The sequence below is a fragment of the Rattus norvegicus genome, chromosome 13 (assembly GCF_036323735.1).
Source record: "Rattus norvegicus strain BN/NHsdMcwi chromosome 13, GRCr8, whole genome shotgun sequence".
In the NCBI taxonomy this organism is placed as follows: domain Eukaryota; kingdom Metazoa; phylum Chordata; class Mammalia; order Rodentia; family Muridae; genus Rattus; species Rattus norvegicus.
This window is the reverse complement of record NC_086031.1, coordinates 5,643,263-5,665,394: the sequence shown is the minus strand read 5'-3', so window position 1 is coordinate 5,665,394 and position 22,132 is coordinate 5,643,263.

The window sequence follows — 22,132 nt, the reverse complement described above, 5'->3', positions numbered from 1 at the left end:
TGTTGCACTGCCAGAGTGTGCTTCTGAGCCTGTTTCAATAAATTTATATTTTCAGTTTCTCAAAATCAATATATAATGGTAAAATTACCAGTACCATTCCTGTGCATGCAAATTTAACCATGACCCATTGAGCAAACCTCACACTAAGACATAATTAAAATCATAGCCTTTTAGAGAAGTCATTCTCTGACATTGCCTGAGTAATGCTGTTTCCTTTGTTTTCTTATTATACAAAGAAATCCTTATAAGTACTGTAATGTTTAATATACATTTTCCTGCATAACTCAGTTTTCATAATCTCCAAATATATAAATATTAAGTATTAACTTTACTTGGGAGAGAGAGAGAGAGAGAGAGAGAGAGAGAGAGAGAGAGAGAGAGAGAGAGATATTACGTGTGTATGTGTATACTACTGTGGAGGCCAAAGGTTCGTTAATTTTATCCCTCAGGTTATATTTGTCTCATGTTTCTGAGACAGGATCCTGATATTATGTAGCACCTATTAATTTGGTCAGACTGGATAGAACACAAGGCTTTATTTGGCCTAAAACAATTTCATGTTACTCTTACAAATCTCCCTCATGCCATCATAAGCATCATCACCATCACAATTCTCCATGTCTTTCCCAGTGCTGTGTTGTGCCATCATCATGCTACCTGCTCAATCCCAAACGATCATAGAGTTACCACAAATATGTTACCTAGTCATGTACTGGAAAACCACAATGTCAAATTAAGAATTGAAGTGTCCTGTGATGTCAATAAAGTGCCGATTGCTGAGCAGAAGTGAGAATAGGGCTGGACTTTTGATAATAGGCAGGAGAAGGATGGAAAGAGCAAAAGAGGATTCAATACTAGAAAAGTGTGTTGGGGGCATGGCACTATGGACAAACATCTGGAGCAGAGAGAGCCAGACAAATCATAAAATGCAAGTATCTTAGAGATTTTGGCAGGTCGGTAGAGAGATTAGTTTAAAGGAATAGAATATATAACTGCTCAGCTTTTGTGCTGTAGGTTTATTGAATAAATCTTATAGCCCGTGTCCTTTATTTAGGGGGTAGCCAGAATAGAAAAGAGTAACAATTTTAAACATGTATTTTACAGTGTGAAGTGTATGTCTCACCCCTACCATCTTCTCTGGGTCTTAGCTCCCTAGTCTCTAGAAAGCAAGCACCCTTCTCTGTCCCATGCTGTAGGATGCTCTGCTCCACCACAGACCAATTGCTCATTGCAGCTAGAAGACTTGAAACTGTTAGCCAAATATACTTTCTTCCTTAAAGTTGATTAGCTCAGATATTTTGCCACAGTAACAAAAAGTGACTCACACAACTTCGTAGACAGACCCTGTTTCCAAAATATTGTGCTGTTGCTGTAGTAGTTTGTTAATCCACCCATAGGCAGCTTTGTGCACGATACTCGCTTCCTCTCCAATATTTGGTTTTGTGAATGAAAGACACTCACACGCACACGCACACGCACATGTGCCACAGATAACACAATCTCCCCTCCTATATTCCTGAATTATTACTTCTAAATTTAATTTTCCATTCTGTACACCATGTACCCAGGCCTGCTGCCCTTGTCAGCCACGACCACAGACACTTATATCTTGGCAGTCTTTGCCATTCTGTCCTACTCTTCTAAGGCCAGGGCCTTCTACCTGACTATAGTGACAGCCTCTTCCCTGCCACTCCTTGCCTTGCTGGAGAGCCTCAAAGTCACACCTCTGTTTCCGTGCCCAACCACTGGCAGCCAGAAACTTTGTGTACTAATTAGAACCTTCTAGGGTAAGGAACTGTTAGCATTACACACTTGTGATTCCCAAGTGATTTGGGGAGCCGAATCAACACAAGTAGCCTATAAAACAATCTACAACATAGTGGTAATGGGCTGTGTGTACATGATGGCTCAAAGAGCAGATATTCTGCAAATATGTCACAAAGAGTGGCTCTGTACCTCTAAAGCAAAGCTAAGACTTAACTCCTACTCAAATTTGCCCTGGAGAAAGTACTAGGCCAGGTACTTGAATCTTACCTCTTCTGTATATCACATTTATTATGTTGTATCAGTATTCTTTTTCCTGTGGGTCAGTTGAACAGAGCCTACCTAATCTGGAGTCAGCCAAATCTGAGTACAACATGGCCAATGTCCAACAACATTCTTTACCCATGATGTTCAAGTACCTGGGGGAGTCACTGGTGATGGTTGAACTTCTTTGCCCAGATTTCTCCACTAACATTGATTCAGATAATGAATTCCCTTCTGCTTTCCAGGGGTTCTGCATGTGGACTTTAGCACATTAGCCCTCCAGCATAAACTCTGATGTGACAAAATTGACAGGAGATACTGCACTTGGCTTCTACCAAGTCAACAGGCTATTTCTGAACTTAATTTGGCAATGTTGGAAAATCCAACTTATTTCTGGAAAATCATCATCATTAATAATAACTATTATCATTAATTATTATTTAATGGCTTCAGATTTTCTACCACTAGCAGTACTGCAGAAAACACTTTTCTTTTCATCTGTTCTTGGCCACAAATAATATTGTGAAACTATACTCTGAAAGTACAGTACACTGAGAGGTGGAACTGCTACACTCAATGGGCAGCCACCATTCTGTGTCCTGGGAGACATTACTATTCTATCTGGACACTGCCTTGGAAGATGTTAGTAATCTTTGTGAACACTAATTAGGACATCTCAGATTAGGACTGACCTGTATGATCCTCTATGAAGCCATACTGACTGTTCAGACCTGGCTTGGATAGAAAATTGTTCCAGTTCCTGTGTTTCTATAGTATAGAATTCACAAGGAGTCATGAATGTGGTCTCCACTGGATGATACTGTACTCTCTTATGATCCTATCCTTTTCCTTGATTTAGGTATGCTAAATGTTGTTTCTCATAACAAGCAAAAAGCATTCTGCACTCAGTCTGACTTGAACTGTTTGAGTAAATTTATAACCTTCCCAATGCCTAGGTGGGAACAGATGGGTGTTCAACAAATATTTGTTTGAAGATAAAAATAATAACCACTCAGGCAGTAAGCCATGCTTGGATGCCTCATGCCATCTATATACACGTTCACATACATGAAACTATGTACATTCCTGACATTTTTTTCTCCACTTTGAACATGATCAATGGTGATTTCAAGGGCATATTTCAGCACAATTGGCTTTCCGTGCTATGGGTTACAGATTGCAGTTCCAAGGAGATGGAACTATTTTTTTTTCCTTCTCATGTCATTGAAGTATAAGCTCAGGGTGGTAAAGTGGAAGTTTCTGTAGATATCATGTGATACAGACTCATGTAGCATTTGGTTAAGACAGACTCATGTGGTGTTTTCTGAGGCAAGAATGTTTAAAAGTAATTCCTTGGAGTGATTCCAATCTGTATCCAATCAGGATACCAGTGGTCCTGTTCAGTAGTGTCAGGATATCGAACACAAATCAGCAGTGGTGGCACGATCTAGCAGAAACAGCCAGGATTCTGCCACAATGGCACAAGTCAGCAGGAACTCGCAGGACAAGCCAGGGATGTCAAGAGAAGTCTTTGATATGGCTTTCTCAAGGAAGTGTAAAATCAGTTAAGACTAAGACTCAAGACCAATGTTGCAAAGCTACTATGCAAGCCCATGGTATTATATTTTGTTACCAGTGTTCTATTGAGCTATAACAGTGCCTTGTTTTTCCATCACACTGTCATATCACAATGTCTTCCTGTGTTTTTTCATTGACCTACTGAGCCATATAGTCTCCTATTTCATCATTAGAGTGCCTTATCTTATATTACAATTCTCTCCTGAATATTAAGTACCTATGATATGCAATACTGTAGCCCTTCTGTGATGTCACTGTGCCATAATATACCATCTAAGTTCCATGCTGGTCTGTCTTAGGGCCCTCTTTGTTCATGACAGTTCATTGTTTTGCCATGATATTGCACTCCTGTACCATCACAGTGCTTAGCTGTCCTATCACCATGTTCTCTTTTGTCAATTTCATGTACTGTTATGCAATCACAATGTATTATTGTGGTATATTAATGTATACCTTTAATGATAATGTATTGCACTGCCCTTTCACGTCTTTGCAGTCTTACTGAAAAATCATAATATGTTATTTTGCAAATAAAGTACCCTCTTTTAAAGTTATTCTTTTATCATAATATCTTAATTATAATTGTAATGCCTTATGGTGAATTCACACTCCATATTTGTGACATAACAGTACTCAATTGTGTGAACACTGCCAATTTGCCATCACACACTTCCTCTGTTATATTACAGAATTATTTGAGCTGTAACATGGCTTTACCGGGTCAATTTGCCTCTAGTACTATCTCAATACGGTAATATTGTGTGATTAGCCTGTCCTATAGTGTCATCATATTGTATGTTGCCATCAAATGTTCCATTATTTACTCCACTGTGTCACGACAGTACCTTAAGTATTACATGGCTAAAGATATTTTTCCACAACAGTGCCCTTGTACCATCACCAAGGACTATTGTGATTCACTGTACTATACTATGCTGTAACTGTACTCTATTTTGCCATCTGCATCCCATTATGTTGTCACCATGACTTGTTATGTATCATTGTGTCTTTTGTACAACCATTGTGCCATATTGTAGCATGTTTCTGTCCTATTATGACATAAATGTTCCCTATTATGTTATCCACGTATCTTATTATATAACCAGTGTGTCTTATGGAGTCTTCACAGAGCAATATTGTGTCATCCTAACACCTTAATGTGCCGTCACTATCTCCACTCATGTTATCATAGTAGAGTATTATGTCATCACTATGTATCCTGAGTTTTACAGAGTATTCTATGTGGTCACAGTTTTCCTAGTGTGCAATCACTTTGGATTATTTGTTTTCACTGTGTTATACTAAGCCATAATTGTGACATACATAGCTTGCCCTCAATTTACCTTATTTTTCTAATAATATGTAATGTTAACATTCACCTTGAACTTTTCTGCCATCAGTAAAGACTTTCAGGGCATCAAATACTCTACCAATTAGTAACACATTTTTTTTTTCATTTTTGTCAATGCACAGTGACAGTTTATTTCATCCATAATATAGGCAATCTAAACTTTTATTTCCTTTTGTTTTTTATTAGATTATTTTTAAATTTACATTTCAAATGTTAACCCCTTTCCTGGTTTCCTGTCCATAAACCACCTATCCCATCCCCCACTTTTTTGAGGGTGTTACTCCCATACATCCACCCATCCCTCACTGCCTCTCTGCTCTGACATTCCCCTACACTAGGGAGTCTATCCATGTCAGGACCCCTTGGCTTATCTTCCCATTGGTGTCCAACAAGGGTATCCCTTGCTATATATGCAGCTGGAGCCATGAGAAAGTTCATGTGTACTCTTTGTATGGTGGTTTAGTCTCTGGGAGCTCTGGTTGGATGCAAATCCCTTCAGCTCCTTCAATCTTTTCTCTAATGCTTGAATGGGGACCCCTTTCTCACTTCAATGGTTGTTTGTGATCATCCATGTCTATTTTTGTCATGCTCTGGTAGAGCCTTTCAGGTGAAAGCTATAACAGGCTCCTATCAGCATATACTTTTTGGAATGCATCAGCAATGTTGTCATGGGTAATCTGAGCTTTTGGGTAATATCAACTTATCAGGGAGTACATACCATTTTTTCTGTGTGTGATTGTTTTACCTCACTGAGGATGATATTTTCTAGTTCCATCCATTTGCCTATGAATTTCATAAAGTCATTGTTTTAATAGCTGAATACATTGTGCAAATGTACCATATTTTGTATATCCATTCCTCCGTTGAAGGACATCTGAATTATTTTCAGATTCCAGCTATTTTACATGAGGCTGCTGTGAACATAGTGGAGAATGTATCCTTTATATATGTTGGAGCATCTTTTGGGTACATGCCCAGGAGTGGTATAACTGGGTACTCAGGTAGTAAGTACTATGTCCAATTTTCTGAGAAACCTTCATATTGACTACCAGCGTGGTTGTACCAGCTTGCAATATCACAAACAATGGAGGAGTGTACCTCTTTCTCCACATTCTTGCCAGCATCTGTTGTCACTGATTTTTTTTTTTTTTATCTTAACCATTCTTACTGGTGTGAGGTAGAATCTCAGGATTGTTTTGTTTTGCATTTATACCATTATTGTGATTTATTTTACTATCAAGGTTTACTATTGTTCTGTCACGTGCTCTAAAGACTCAACACTATTCTCTATTTGGCCAGCCCTATGACATTTTATACTATCACTGTGCTCTATCATGCTATCATTGTCTCCTATTGTTCTGTTACTGTGTTCAATTATTTCATCATAGAACTTTATTTTGCAGTAACTCTCTTCTGCTGTGCTATCACAGTCACCTGTTACTATGTTCAATTTTACTATCACTATAACCTATTGAGTAACTACAAAGACATTTTGTGCCATCATATTTCTTCTTGCTCTATCAGTCTGTACTATTATGACAACGGTGTATGCTATTGTGCCATAACTGTATTATCATGTCATCTTTGTGCTCTACTGAGGCATCACTAGATCCTATTGTGTCATACCATGCCTCATTGTGCTATGAATGTATTCTACTGTGCCATCACTATGTCATTGCACCATCATAATATCACATCTCTTCAATTTTATGGTTGTCTTTTAATTTTTGCCTATTCTGACATCTCTATTCCTTATTAAATATTTACAGTATCTAACTGACTCATTGCATTGCCTATTATTACATCCCATGGTCTATTGTGCCAATATTATGTCCTGTTGTGAAATCATCATCTTAATGTAGTATAACAATCTCTTTATGCCATAACTTTAATAAATTGTGCCATCACTCTTCTCTATTTTGACAGTATTGTGCCATAGTATATTATTTTTGAACCTATTGTGTTATAAAACTCCACTATTGTGGCATATTGCATATTATCTGTGCCATATTTAATCACCACAGTGGTCCACTGTAGCATTTCTTATTCTGTTGTCATGGTGTCTTCATGGTACCTGATTATGCCATTATTTTACCTTATTCTATCATAGCAGATTCCAAATATGCCAACAGTTTCTTGCTCTGTGATTACTGCCGTCCATTGTGCTTTCAGTGCACTCCATTTTGTCATGACCCATTAACTTTATGCTATCACTGTTCACAATTGAGACATCACAATGGCCTATTTGGTCATTATAGCATCACATTACTGCTCCCTACTTGCTTGTTATGCCAACATTATTCCCTTTTTTTGAAATAGTGTGCCATAAATGAGTCATCAAATTTCACTGTTTTGCCAACACACTGTCACACAGTGCCATCACTGATTAATTATGCCATTGAATTGTACAATTTATTATCACTTTGCCATAATTTTCATTAGTATTTTATCCTGTACATTACCAGTGAGTTTATTGCTATCACAGTAACCTACTGTGCCATTATTTTACCCTAATGAATCTTCCCATATTCTATTATGCCATTACTGTGTACTATTGTGAAATCATTATTGTACCATAACTCTATCCCATTAATGACCAAGTTTTTTTTAACTGTGCTATTTAAGTAGCCTATCTTCCCACCACAGTATTACACAGTGACACCATAGTGTTCTATAATGCCATCACAGAGTCCTACTGTGATATCACTGTTATTGCACCATTACTATTTTGATTAAATCATCACATTTCCCAAATATCCAATCAATGCTATAATGTGCCACCACTGTGATTTATGGAGTTATCACATAGTCTTATAACATCATCAGGCTTTCAATACTGCATAATTTTGACTTACTGTATTGTTGTTGTGCCTTATTAAGCCATTTTGTGTCATATTAAGTCACCAGGTTATCCTTTTGTACCATTACTCTGTCCTATTGCGACAAGAGAGTGGTTTAGTATGCTATTCCTGTGCCCTATTAAGTCACATGGCTCTCTGTTGTCCAATAATTTTATCCTGTTGTGGTATCACTGTGCCCTATGAATGTTAAATATATTTGATAAAGTCTTTTAATCCTATGGTGCCCAATTGAGTCATCACCCTGACTTCTTGTGCCACAACAATGACCTCTTCTTATACCATGATTATATTTTCATAAATTTTCCTTAAGTGTGGCCTATTATGATATTATGGTGCTTAATTGTACTAGTGGTGTTTCTTATCATATCTTAAAAGTGATATTTTCTTATATACTTCCGCAAACTGACAATCACTGTACCCCCAAAAAGTTAACACAATGAACTATTATGACATTACAATATGTGCTCCTATTATATCATCATGGTGAGTTATTGTGACATCACTTTAGTTTATTGTGCTATCATTATGTCTTGTTGAGTCATTATAATGCCATATCATGTCATTTCATTGACTTACTGAGTTCACTGCGATGACATGATAATTCAATGTATTCCACTGACATATAGCAGGTTATTTTTGTACTATCACAGTGACCTAACATGCCACTATAGTGTATTATTGTATCTTCATAGTGTATTTTATGCCATCACTGGGGCAAATTGTGCTGCATTTTGCTGTACTATATCAAAGATTATCAATATAGTGATAGCTTTACACACTCATGCCATCATTGCATCATAATATTTCGTTATTTTGCCTGATGATGTCATATACACTTCCTATTGTACCAACTCTATGTCCTATAATACATCACCAACGCCCACTAGAAATAAATATTCTCTATTTTGTCATTACAATGCATTATTTTGCCATCTTAGCATTCTTTTGGACAGTAACTATATACTATTTTGTGATCACAATTTCCTCCTGTGCCAAAAGATTTTTTTCTTTATTCCTTCCCTGGATACAATAATAGTATCTTTTGAGACATCATATCGGCCTATTGTGCCATTAATGTGGAAACTGTGTCATCACAATGTTCTGTGCTATCATCCAAGTACCTTCATGCATCATCACTCTGGCATATTTTGCCACCACTGTGCCAGACTACACTATAACATTACAGTATTTTGTCTCCATTGTGTCCTACTGAACCTTTATAGTACCCTAACTTTCTATCAGAAATTATAAACTTGTGCTATTATGTTATGTAGTGTGCCACCACACTCTCCTAATGCATCATTATTGATTTTCTAGACAAGAATGTAACTTCTTCAGGCATCACAGTGAGATATTGTGCAATGACATTACTGCCTTATATTATCAGTATGTTCTAAAGTGGATGGGGTGTACAGTTGTATAATCAGGGTACCCAATTATGTCATCACAGTTTGTAATTGTATGCGCAGTATGTTTTATTGTGTCATTAAAGTTCCATAGAATCATATTTTGCCCTCTTATACCATCATTGTGCCTATGATACTGGAAACATAAAAACTATTTGCAGAGAAGAGGAGAAAAGTCAAATAGCAAGGTACTGTTATGGCACAAAAGGGCCTAATGAAGGCACAATTGTACAATGTGATAACTCTGGAAAAGACAGAGGCACAATAGAAATTTGTAATTACAGAATAGTACACAGTAATGGCACAAAAGACATTATAACAGCACAATATGATATGTGATTGCACAGTAAGTCACTTTAGTGAAAATATTGTGATAAGTGTTCCCTCAATAAAATACAATAATGGCACAATTTGACACACCAAGTCACAGTAGAGCCATTGGTTTTCATCATACCATAACACTATAGAATAATATAATGAAGCAATTTTTACTCAAGGTATCCACTCTAGCATTGATATTTCTCAAGCCTTAAAATCCCTTCATCAGCACTAACCCAAGGAATATCAAGCATCTCCAATTCATTTTCAGTAGGCCATTTTTGATCAACACTTGAGCCAACCATTCAGAAAAACTTCTGACACCGTTTCTAACTGTGAAACCTTGACACATTTTAAACTTTTTCTTAACTCTAGAATCTCTACTCAGAGGGCCCATTTAATAAATTGAGTCTGACATGATTATAAGTCTGGAAGAAACTATTCATGTGTTTTGAAGAACATTAATATTATCTCGCCTTGCATTTTCTACAGAGAAAGTCATGGCTGGTGTACCAGACTATGAAGGATTAATTTCCTCATCTGAAAAAGGCATTGTTTCAAAGGATTTGTTTAAAGGTACTATTTCCTTTAAACCCTTGAAAATCTGAAAATTCTCAACGTCAACAGGGTCATTCCACACATTCACATACCAAGTTATATGTTCCCATTTTTTGGAATTCGTGCTCTTATTTTGACTGCTGACACCTTCTGGGGCTGAGACTTGAATTTTTGCTCTAATTCAGCCAACTTTAAAATGAGAGTTCAGTTTGATTATCTGCAACTCAAGCTCTGTGGCTGAGAGAATATTCTCTTCAAGGGCACATTTAGAAACATTTAGAATGTTTACCCACATTTGGAGTCATTCAATTTTAACATACACCTCAATCTTTTCCTTCATCAATTTGTTCAGAGACATTAAGAGCAAAAAGACAGCAAAAACCTTTCCCATTTTTCCTCAATTTGTAGAATTTTTTTTTACACCAGGTCACCTAATTCATTGCCAGTTACAATTGATGAATCAAGATAATCAAAGACATTAGGTTTTTAAAATATGAAATATAGTTTCTACCATAGGGACTCAATATTCTCCAATCTCCCAGAACAGAGAGTATCTGGAGAGGTTTTAGTAGTTGAAGGTGCTGGTTAACTGGAAGGTGCTGGCAAAATATTAGGCTGGTTCCAGATTGTTAAAAGATTCATCCTTATATTTCTGCTCCTCTAGAACCACTCCTGGTACTGAATTCTGTCTTACCCAGGGTTTTATTCCTGTGAAGGGACACTATCACTAAGGCAAGTCTTATAAAGACATTTTGTTGGGGCTGGCTTACAAGTTCAGAGATTCAGTCCAGATTCTTCAAAGCAGGGTTCTGACTGCATTTTAGAATGCATAGTGCAGATTGAGCTGAGAGTTCTACATCTTCCCTTGACAGTTTCTGGCAGAAAATTGCTTCCAAGAAGCTAGGATGAGGGTCTTAATGTCCACACCCAGAGTGACACAACAATTCTAACAAGGTCGCACATACTCCAACAGTGCTACACCTTGTATTAGTGCCCCTTTATTAGTCAAGCATATACAAACCATAACACCAACTGTGTCATTACTATTGGACTGTAACAATCATATTGATCCATCTGGGGTTCTTAATGTGCCACATTGTCTTCTCTACACAATTGAGACATCATATTTCCCTGTTTTTCCATTATAGCATACTATTGGATCTTCCTAACATCCTATTTCCTTTTATGGTAATTTTCCCTTGTTCCTTGTCTGATACCATAGTTGGATCAGTTTCCTACTGTTTTTGCATTAGCCTATTGTGACATCACTGTACTTAGAGTTGGGTCAATACATTGATATTGTGATGTTCTAACTGTGTTATAGCTCTAGAGTCGTTTGCCATCACCTTGTCAATGAATGAAATTATAGTGCCCTGTTGTGCCGTCATTGAATCCTCAGACATCACTATGCCCTAATGTCCCATCAAAACACAGATTTGTGTTATCAGTGTTCTCTAGTGTACTATCACATTGTCCTACTGTGACATTACTGTCATTTTTGCACATATTGTGTTATTCCTGTGTTCTATCGTATCATCAGTGTCTTATTGTGCTACTGCTTACGTTTATATAAAATCATAATGTCCTGTGATGCCTTCTTTTTTCCTATTGAGTCATCACATCTCTGTATTTTGACATCATAATGTCTGTTTGGCAAATATAGTAATATAGTGCCTTATTGTGCCATCATTAAGCACTTTAAATCATAGTTCTTTCTTATGATCCCAATGTGCTACTATGCCATTACGGTTTTCAATGTTACCATCACAGCACCCTAGTACTCAACTATGATTATATCTTCTATCAAATGTTTTCTTTGTGCTTTCACTGTGTGCTACTGTGTCTTGACAGTGTGTTTATATTTCATTGCATTAGTCTCCTGTCAACACTGGTCCCGATTTTGCCATTACAAGCTCTATCTTGTCATTACAATATATTATTGTGTCATCATTCTTGCTTGTTTTGGCAAATTGTGCCCTGTTATGCCATACTGAGGCATCAACCTTGGAACATGTCTTATTGTAATACTAGCTTATACCACCAATGGTATCTATTGTACCATCATTGTACCAATTTTGACAAGATGGCCCTTTATTTAATTATCACAGAGATGTAGTATGCCATGATAATAGTGTAGGTGTCATTAATATTTCTTATTGTGCCATTGTTCCATCACTACATACAGTTATGACACCACAGATTGTAATTCTTCCTTCATAGTGCACATTGTGTTAACACTGTCTCATTTTGTGTCATAACTGTGGGCTATTGTAACATCACACTGCCCTATAATTATTGATTGTGATATAATAGTGCATCATGTTTCCATATTGTGCCATCAGTACCTTATTATCCATCACAGTATCTTCTTGTGACATTACTTTATACTTTTATACAATAATTAAACTCTTTTTTCCTCTCAGTGACTTTTTATGTCATCACTGTGACATATTGTGCTGTCACTGTGCTCTTTGTAGCATATTGAGTCATTACACTTCCTTTTTATGATCTTTTGTGCAAAATTTGCCCTATTGTGAAATATCTGTGACCTATTGTGCTGCCTTTCTGGTCTATGTGCCTGAACAGTTATCCTTGATTCCAACTATGCTGCCACTGTAGCCTACTGTGCAATTACTGGGCTCTTTTCTATTATCTCAATATCCTAATGAGCCATCAAAGTTCTTTATTATGCCATTATTCTGTCTTAATTTGGCATTAGTATTTTATTGTGCCAATTAATTAGCTAATTTGCATTCTGCAGTAATGTGAGACCACAGTACCATATTGTTCCTTCAATGTATCCTATTTTGCCACTATAGTCCCTTATTTGGTAACTACAGTGTTGTTTGGAGTGACCAGAATCACCATTAAGCCATAAATTTGTGTTGCTGTGATATCACTGTGACCATTAATTTGTTACTATTTCCAACAGAGTCCTTTTATCCAACAATTATCCTATAACAATATTTATTACAGCATCACAATGACCTATTATTTATTAGTGTGAGCATGTAAGTATTCATTGTATCTTATTTTGCCAACATACAGTTATCTTCTGCCATAGTTTTTTTTCCACATGTCTTCTCTGTGGGTCACAGTGCTATGACTGTGTACTATTACAGATTCATTCACTTATATTCTGCTATCACTATGTCTTATTGAGGAATTACTATGACCAATTTTGTAATTACAATCTTCTATGGTTCATTGCTTTTGCTCTGTTGTACTATCATTTTGCCGTAATGAATCATGATTCTTATGGTGACCTCACAAGGGCTTATTGCATCATCATTGTAACCTCTTATGCCATTACTTTGTCATATTGTGGTATATGAGTCTTCATTGCTCCTTATTGAATGATTACCTGACTGAATGCTCTCTTGCTCAATCATAGTACCCCATTTTCCCATCATTTTGTCCTATTGTACCATCACTATGTTTTATTACATCATCACCAGGTCCTATGGTGCTATCATAGTCTCCTATTGTGCTATCATGGTGCCATGCTTTGCCATCACTGTTTCTAATTTTGTTGTCACAATGCCATATTTTGCTATGGATTAGTTCTATATTGTCATCACTATATACTGAGTCATCCTTGGGCTCCACTGACTAATAAATTTGACTGATTATGCTATCACTGTGTCCTATTGTACCATCATAGTGTCTTCATGTGCCACCATTTCACACTTTCATAAATTCATCATGCTCATGTAATATCTCAGTGCTTCTGTTTCATCTCTATTGTGCCTTGTACCTTTACTATGTCCTAATTTGCCATATATTGTGCCACAACTGTTGAAGTATTTTGCTTTATTTTGTAATTATAATTCACATTGCTGTCACCATGTTTAAGACTGTACAACAATTTTTGTCTATTGCTCTCTTGGTGTGTTGAATTGGGTCATCTTGATGGCCATTGGGCCAGAGCTGGGCCCTATTGAGTCATAATATTTTCATATTTTTTTATTTCTAGAATCTACTGTTCCATCATTTCCCCAATCTGGCTATCACTGTGTATGATATTTCTGTCACTTTGCCTGATTAAGCCATAAGTTTACAGAATTGTGCCATTATAATGGTCTTGGTTGCCTTCAGTCATCACAGTTTTAGACTCTGCCATCATTGTGGCTCATCGTGTTATCACAGTGCCATATTATACACTACTGTATAATAGTATTGTGTGCAATTACTACATCCTATTGAGACATCATAGTACCCTTTTTTATCATTTCATTGTTCTATATTTCCTCCCCAGTGATCTATTGTCAGGACTCTGCTCTATTGCCCCATCACTGAATCCTACTTTACCATCATTTTGTTCTATTGAGATTTTGAATTGACTTAATGTGGAAGCACTGCAACAACATGACATTACACTGTCTTTTTTTACTATTAGTATGTACTATCAGAGCATCATTTTGCCCTATTTAATTTCTTACAGTATCCTTTGTTGTCACTAATTTCACCATTATGCCATGGTTTTGCCTATTGTCTCAACAGAGTGCTCTATTGAGACAGAATAGTGCCTATTGTGTCATCACTATGACCCAAAAAGTCACCACAGTTCTTTATTATGCCATCATTATTCTCCACATCACCATCAATGTCTTATTATAACAATCAGTTTAACAAGGCTGTCACTTTGCACTCAATTGATATCACTTTAGCATCTGTTGTTCACTGTGTATCCTATTACGCTATTTCTGCGCCCTCTCAAGCCACCACAGTACTCCTTTGTTCATCATTGTACCATAATATTCTTTTACTATGCACAATTTTAATTATCTCTGTATTGAATTGTGATATCACTCTGTCATACTGAGTTAACAAAGTGCCACACTGAATTATCACAGTATCAAGTTTTGGCATCTCTGTGGCATATATGTGATCACTATGCCATAATGAATCGTCATAATACGCTACTGTGTTATTAACTGTCTTCTTGTGTAATTGCGGCAAAATTTGGCATCATGTAGACTTCTATAACAGTTTCCACTTTTACCATTACTTTGGACCATACTGCTATGAATGTATATACTAGGGCTATCACCTGGAATTATTAAGGTCTATAATCGGGCCCTATGAAGTCATCTGAGTGCCAATTGTGCCTTAACTATGTTGTGCCATCATTAGGATATTTGTAACAAAACTGCCTCTTATTTTGCCAACACGGTGATCCACTATGCAATAAGACAGTGAAGACCAACTTACACAAAAAATAATCTTCCCTATTTTGTCAAAACTGTGGTTTCTTGTATCATATATGCACCCAATTGAGTAGTCCCAGCATTCAACTATGTTGCTACAGTGTTTTGTTTTGTTTTTTTTTCAGACTTCTCCTTTCTTGTTATCAATGTGTGTGTGTGTGTGTGTGTGTGTGTGTGTGTGTGTGTGTGTTTGTTTTTTGTTTTATTTTTTTTTTTGGAGTCATAGAGTCTTCTTTTGCCCACACAAAAATTCTTTTTCATCTTAACCTCAGACTGACTCTGGACAAGGGCAAAAATCAACCACATTTTTCACCAAAATATCACATGAGTGATTTCTAGATAATCCACTAAAATTAGTCTCTGAAACCTCTTGTGCCAGGACTCCAGATTTCTTTTTTTTAAATTTATTCATATATATATATATATATATATATATATATATATATATATATATATATATATATACACACACACTGTGGCTATCTTCAGATACACCAGAAGAGGGCATTGGGTCTCTTTACAGATGGTTGTGAGCCACCATGTGGTTGCTGGGAATTGAACTCAGGACCTCTGGAAGAGGAGTCGGGTGCTCTTAACCACTGAGCCATCTCTCCAGCCCCAGGACTCCAGATTTCAAATCAACTTCAGAACCTTTGTTTTCCATGTCCCACTAAGCCCTATTCATAGCATTGTACTGGTATTCTAATCCAAACTCACCAAGTCCACACTTCTTCAAACAAAATTATGCTCAGTCCTACCAAAGCAATACTCTAGACCACAGTACCAATTTCTGTCTTAGTTAAGGTTTTATTACTGAAAAGTAACAACATGCCCAAGGCATCTTATAAAAAGGAAAACATTTAATTGTGGTTGTTTCACAATTTTAGAGTTTAAGTCCATTATCAACCTAGAGGGAAGTATGGCAGAATGTAAGCAGGCATGGTGCTAGAGCAGGAAAGAATTCAACATCTCGTTGGCCTGGGAGCCATCAGGAGATGGGAATTTGACCCTTAGTGGCGCTTAAATGTATGAGATTTCAACCTCTTCCCCTCTTTCTTCTGTCAACTAGGCAACAACTATTCTAACAAGTCCATACTTCTTAATAGTGCCATTACTTATGGGCCAAGCATTCAAACATATGAATCTATTGAAAGCATCATGGTGGTATTAGGACTTACTTTCTGTATGGTTCTACATGCCACAAAAGAGAAGAACAAATTAGAAAGCTAAAGATAGAATTGGAAACAAAATCATTCACTGTCCCTTGGACAACAGTTACGCTTGAAATTATTCAAGTACATAGATTTTGATTCCATGAACATTTATGACAACTAGTTTTAGACTGTTTTATAATAAAAAAATAACTAAAAAACATCAAAAAACAATAGTTCCTTTACTATGTGTGGGCATATGAAGACCAAAAGTTAATATCAGGGTGTCTCTTTAAATTATTCATCACTTATTATTTATTTATTTATTTATTTATTTATTTATTTAACATCAAAAGATCTCTCATCAAATATAAAGGTCATCAATATTGCTACACATGTTGGTAGTTCTAAGATTACTCTTCTGGGCAGTTCTGAGATTACAACTGCATGCAATATTCTACGTGCTCGCTATATTGGAAGTTGGGTGTTGTTTTTTGTTTTGTTTTGTTTGTTTGGAAAGTTTTTTCATACCATTTTGGGGGCATATACAGTGGTTCTTATGCTTGAGCCGGACACACGTAACAGGATGATCTCAGCACTTCTAGATATTTACTCTGCTTCCTAGATGAAGTGATCCCTGTTTATCAAAGTCCTTTTTTTTAACAAGGTGTGTGTTAATTTCCCCCTAAGTCTCAGTCTCTCTCCTTTCTTGTCATGTAATAATAGGAACAATTAAAAGTTGACTACACTGTCACAAGCAAGTTACTTAGCTTCCTTTGAAGAAAATATTTATGGATTTGTTTATTTTTATTAATTTTGTGTGTGTATATCTGTGCATGTATGTTTATATTTACATGCAATTCCATACATGTGGCTCATAAATGGAGCTCCAAGGACAATTTGCAGTAATCTGTCTCCCCATCCACCACATAGTTTCTGGAGCTTACATTCAGGTTTTCAGACTTGGGACCAAACAAATTTATCTGTATCTTGCCAGCCACTATTTTACTTACTATGATTTTATTTTCTCATCCACAAAACTAAAATTGGACTCAAAGTTACAACTAAAACACACGTTTTAACATCTTGAAGAGATGTAACATCTAGTGACTCTTTAAGAGGAGAATAGAGGAGTAGAATCTTCAGCCAGAAGCAGCACAGATTTAAGACATGCTTGATTCAAATGCAAATGCACTCAGGTAAAATAATTTTACCTTTTCCTTAGTGTGTTGATGCTTCATAGTAAATGAGGATTTTTTTTCCAGGAAGAAAGAAAGAACCTTTTTCATAAGAAGCAACAAGCATTCAATAACATTGTGTTACTATTGTGTGGATTCCAATACTAGAAAAGCATACTCCACTTTTCTGCTTTTTACATTTCAACATTTCATTTCTTTCCAGTAGAACCAATTACCTTAAGCTGTCACAAAGCCATAGTTACCCTCATCTCATGGCCAAAAGCTAGTATCATAAATGTTTTAAATACTCGTATTTAGTTTAATTCCCTTCAAGTGGGCAAGTAAGTGTACCTAGTCAGCTATCACTGTTAAAGTGAGTATTTGGTTTCTCCTATGAAAGTATTATTGGAAAAATTAGACATAAAACATGATCCTGAGAAGCACAAATATATCTATCTCATTGCTTGGGGGAAAGCTGATATTTCTCATTTTCACATTCACCATTGAAAGTTCTGTGTCTCTGTAGTTTTATGACTTTTTTTTCTCATTCTTTTCTGTTGAAGGGGAGGGAAGAGTACATTAGAAAAGGGTCATGATTTTTACTCAGGTATCCAGATTAAAATCACTGATTATTTCAATTTATACATATGTTTTATCTTATATAAAATATTCCAAATTAAATTAAATCTGACTTCATCATTTTCAATGTCAAATTTAAAGAGAAATAAATACCTTCTGTGTCAAGGAACTCTCAGCTTCTTAGGGATCACATGTGAATACCTAAAGGCCAACGTGTTCTGCAGCTTTCAGCTCAGGCCCTCTGGTCTTTCCCCACAGAGGCAAGCGGGAATCTGTGAATTAGTAGTTTCTTGATATTAACAGCATTACTATTTATGGATAAAACATTTATAGCAAGATTATCAATGAAGTTAGGGGACATATCACCTCAGGTGTAGTCTTTCTAACACAGTCTTCCTACATGAGTATGTGCCATTTCTATGGGGTGCAGAATTGGGAATAGAACACTTGACACTTTGACCTGTGGGGTCCCTTCTTTCTTTGAGAAGAAATTTTAAAAGCATTGATATCAATTATATATATATATATATATGTATATATATATATACACATATATGTGTATTGATCTATATATCTCTATATGTTTTCTATTTGTATGTCAAATGTTATACCCTTTCCCTGTATCACATCATAGACTCTCTATCACATTCCCATTCTCCCTACTTCTATGATGGTTTTCCCCCTCCACAGCCATCCCTTCTTCCCACCTTGACATTCCCCTGCACAGGTATGTTTATCAATTTGTACAGCTCATAAAATATTTCTTTTTGGGTTGGGGATATAACTTAGTGGTAGAGCGCTTGCCTAGCAAGGGCAAGGCCCTGGGTTCGATCCCCAGCTCCAAAAAAAAGAAAAGAAAAAATATTTCCTTTTTTTTATCTTTATCAACTTGAGTATTTCTTATTTACATTTCAATTTTTATTCCCCTTCCCAAGTTCCAGGCCAACATTCACCTAAACCCCCCTCCCCTTTTATACGGGCTTCCCCTCCGCATCCTCCCCCATTACCACCTTCCCCCAACAATCAGGTTCACTGGGTGTTCAGTCTTGGCAGAACCAAGGGTTTCCCCTTTCACTGGTGCTCTTACTAGGCTATTCATTGCTGCCTATGAGGTTGGAGTCCAGGGTCAGTCCATGTATACTCTTGGTTAGTGGCTTGGTCCCTGGAGCTCTGGTTGCTTAGCATCGTTGTTCATATGGAGGCTTGAACCCCTTCAAGCTCTTCCAGGCCTTTCTCTGGTTCCTGCAACAAGGGTCCCATTCACAGTTGAGTAGTTTGCTGTTGGCATTTGCCTATGTATTTGCTGTATTCTGAGTGTCTCTCAGGAGAGATATTCATCCGGTGCCTGTAGGCCTGCACTTCTTTGCTTTATCCATCTTATCTAGTTTGGTAGCTGTATATGTATGGGCCACATGTGGGGAAGGCTCTGAATGGGTGTTCCTTCTGCCTCTGTTCTAATCTTTGCCTCCCTATTCCCTACCAAGGGTATTCCCGTTCCCCTTTTTAAAAAAGGAGTGAAGCATTCGCATTTTGGTCATCCTTCTTAAGTTTCGTGTGTTTGGTGCATCTAGGGTATTTCAAGCATTTGGACTAATAGCCACTTATCAATGAGTGCATAACATGTGTGTTTTTCTGTGATTGGTTCTCTCACTCAGGATGATATTTTCCTGATGTTTTTTTCCCTCCACAGCCATCCGTTCTTCCCACCCTGACATTCTCCTACACAGGTGGTTTTATATATATATATATATATATCAATTTATACACTCATAAAATATTTCTATATATCTATTTATCATCTATATCATATATCTCTTTTTTTAATCCAGTGATCAGCTATCTTTCATCCATCTATATACCATCTATCCTCAGTTAATTATCTATGTTTTATCTATCTATCTTATTATTTATCTATCTGTTTATCTATCTATCATCTCTTATTTTACTGTCACCATCATTGTCAATGTTTTCTCACATCTCTTAAATTACAATTTATCTATGTGAACTCTGACCTTTCACACATTCTTTGAAGCTTTCCTTCTATAGATATTGAGAGCAAAGTACAGAGACAGTGGACATGAGCTAGAACATAAAAATCAATGTCACCTACAAACAAAGTCTTGGCCATGCTTTTTGACCTGATACCAACTCATACTATTTAATGAAATGTAGCAGGCAAGTAACTAGGACCTTCATAGAGTTCAGATTCTCACTCCTCCTCCTGCTCTGTCTTCTTGATTGACTCTAGACTAATTGTTTACTCATACTCTTTATGATTTTGCCCTTAATTGAAAATAAGTGGTATATTAGCAAATAACTTGCATGTTGGACTGAAGGTTAAATGACTTATCCTATGTAAGTTCTAAGAAAGTTGCTAGGTATTAGTTATATTCTAAGCCAATTTTCAGTACTCATCTTTCATTATCTGATTGAGAATGTAGCAATAACGTCTTCATAATCAGAGGTCTCTACCTTGTTTCTGTCAACATATAGACCATGAGGAAAACAATAAAACTGTCCTGCATTCATGTCTTCATTTGAAGAAAAAAATAGTGTATTGCAGATGCAATAGGGAACAGTGTCTTATAATCCCTTTATTGAAATCTTATGAAGTCTTAGGTTCTCTCTGATTTTATGCAGTCTGATTCTATTAGCAAACTCATGCTAAAGGGAACTTTGTTTGTCATTGTTGTGAACCATTGTTTCCTCATTTTTCTTATTGCAAGGTGTATGAGGATATTTTCTAGTTGTCAAGACAGTATACCCAACAAACTCAACAGAAATAATCTTTATTTAGGCTATCAGGATGACATTACTGTTCATCATGGGTGAAAACATTGTGGCTATAGGATAGTGAAATATCTGATCACATCGAATCCACAATCAAGAAGCAGAGAAATGATTGCTGTTGACTACCTGACTTTCTGTTTCTTCTTTAGTCTGTATCTTTAGTCCACGGGATGAAACCACTCATAGTTACAGTGGGACTTACAAACTCAGATAGCACAGTCTAGAAACTATTATTTCTGGATGTTCATCTGCATGGTGACTCTAAATCTCATCAAGTTAGTAATCGAGATTAGGCATCACGCAAAATTAAGTACAAGATGAACATATGACTGTATATGAAATCCCGTTGAATTTCTTTAACTCAGAAGCTGGTCTAGATTACCATGCAAATAGCTTTCCCTTTCATTAGAACAAGTACACCATCTGTAGACCAGACTACAGGACTCAGTCCCTGGCTGCATTCACTTTCATGAAATGAAACCTCTCTAGGATGTTGTTCTTGCTTTGCTGCTCTGTTTCTAGCCAAGTGGCCAGGTTATTTGAATAGAGATAGATGTAGTGATTTTGGCTCACAGGCATCATAAGAAAGCACTTCAGCTTGCCTGGTAGGATGCATATGTTGGTGTTGTTGGGCCAAAATTTACATGTGACCTGTTAGCAATATTAATGACTTTTCACTAATGGGCTCACACAAATGTGATTTCTATTCATATGTCTTCTAACTCACTCTGTATGGCTATTCTAATTGAGACAAGTGTTGATGTTCTTTTTTATTTTTTCATATATTTATGATATCTAATTTTATTATAAAATAAAAGCAGAAGTATCTTTCAATGAACATTCACATGAGGGCATAAAAAGGAACAGACCAGTCTGTGGCTACAGAGGCACTCTGGGCCACAGTCCCAGGAGGAAGAGTAGAACCAGCAGGGTGGAGAGGATGGAGGAAAGAGAGAGAGAGAGAGAGAGACAGAGACAGAGAGAGAGAGAGAGAGAGAGAGAGAGAGAGAGATGGTCTTTTGATAGAAAAATTTACATGTTGTGAGGGAACATTAGGGGTTCAGCTCATATCCACTAGTTTGAAACCTATTCATATATCTATCACTTTCATTTATCATTTATCA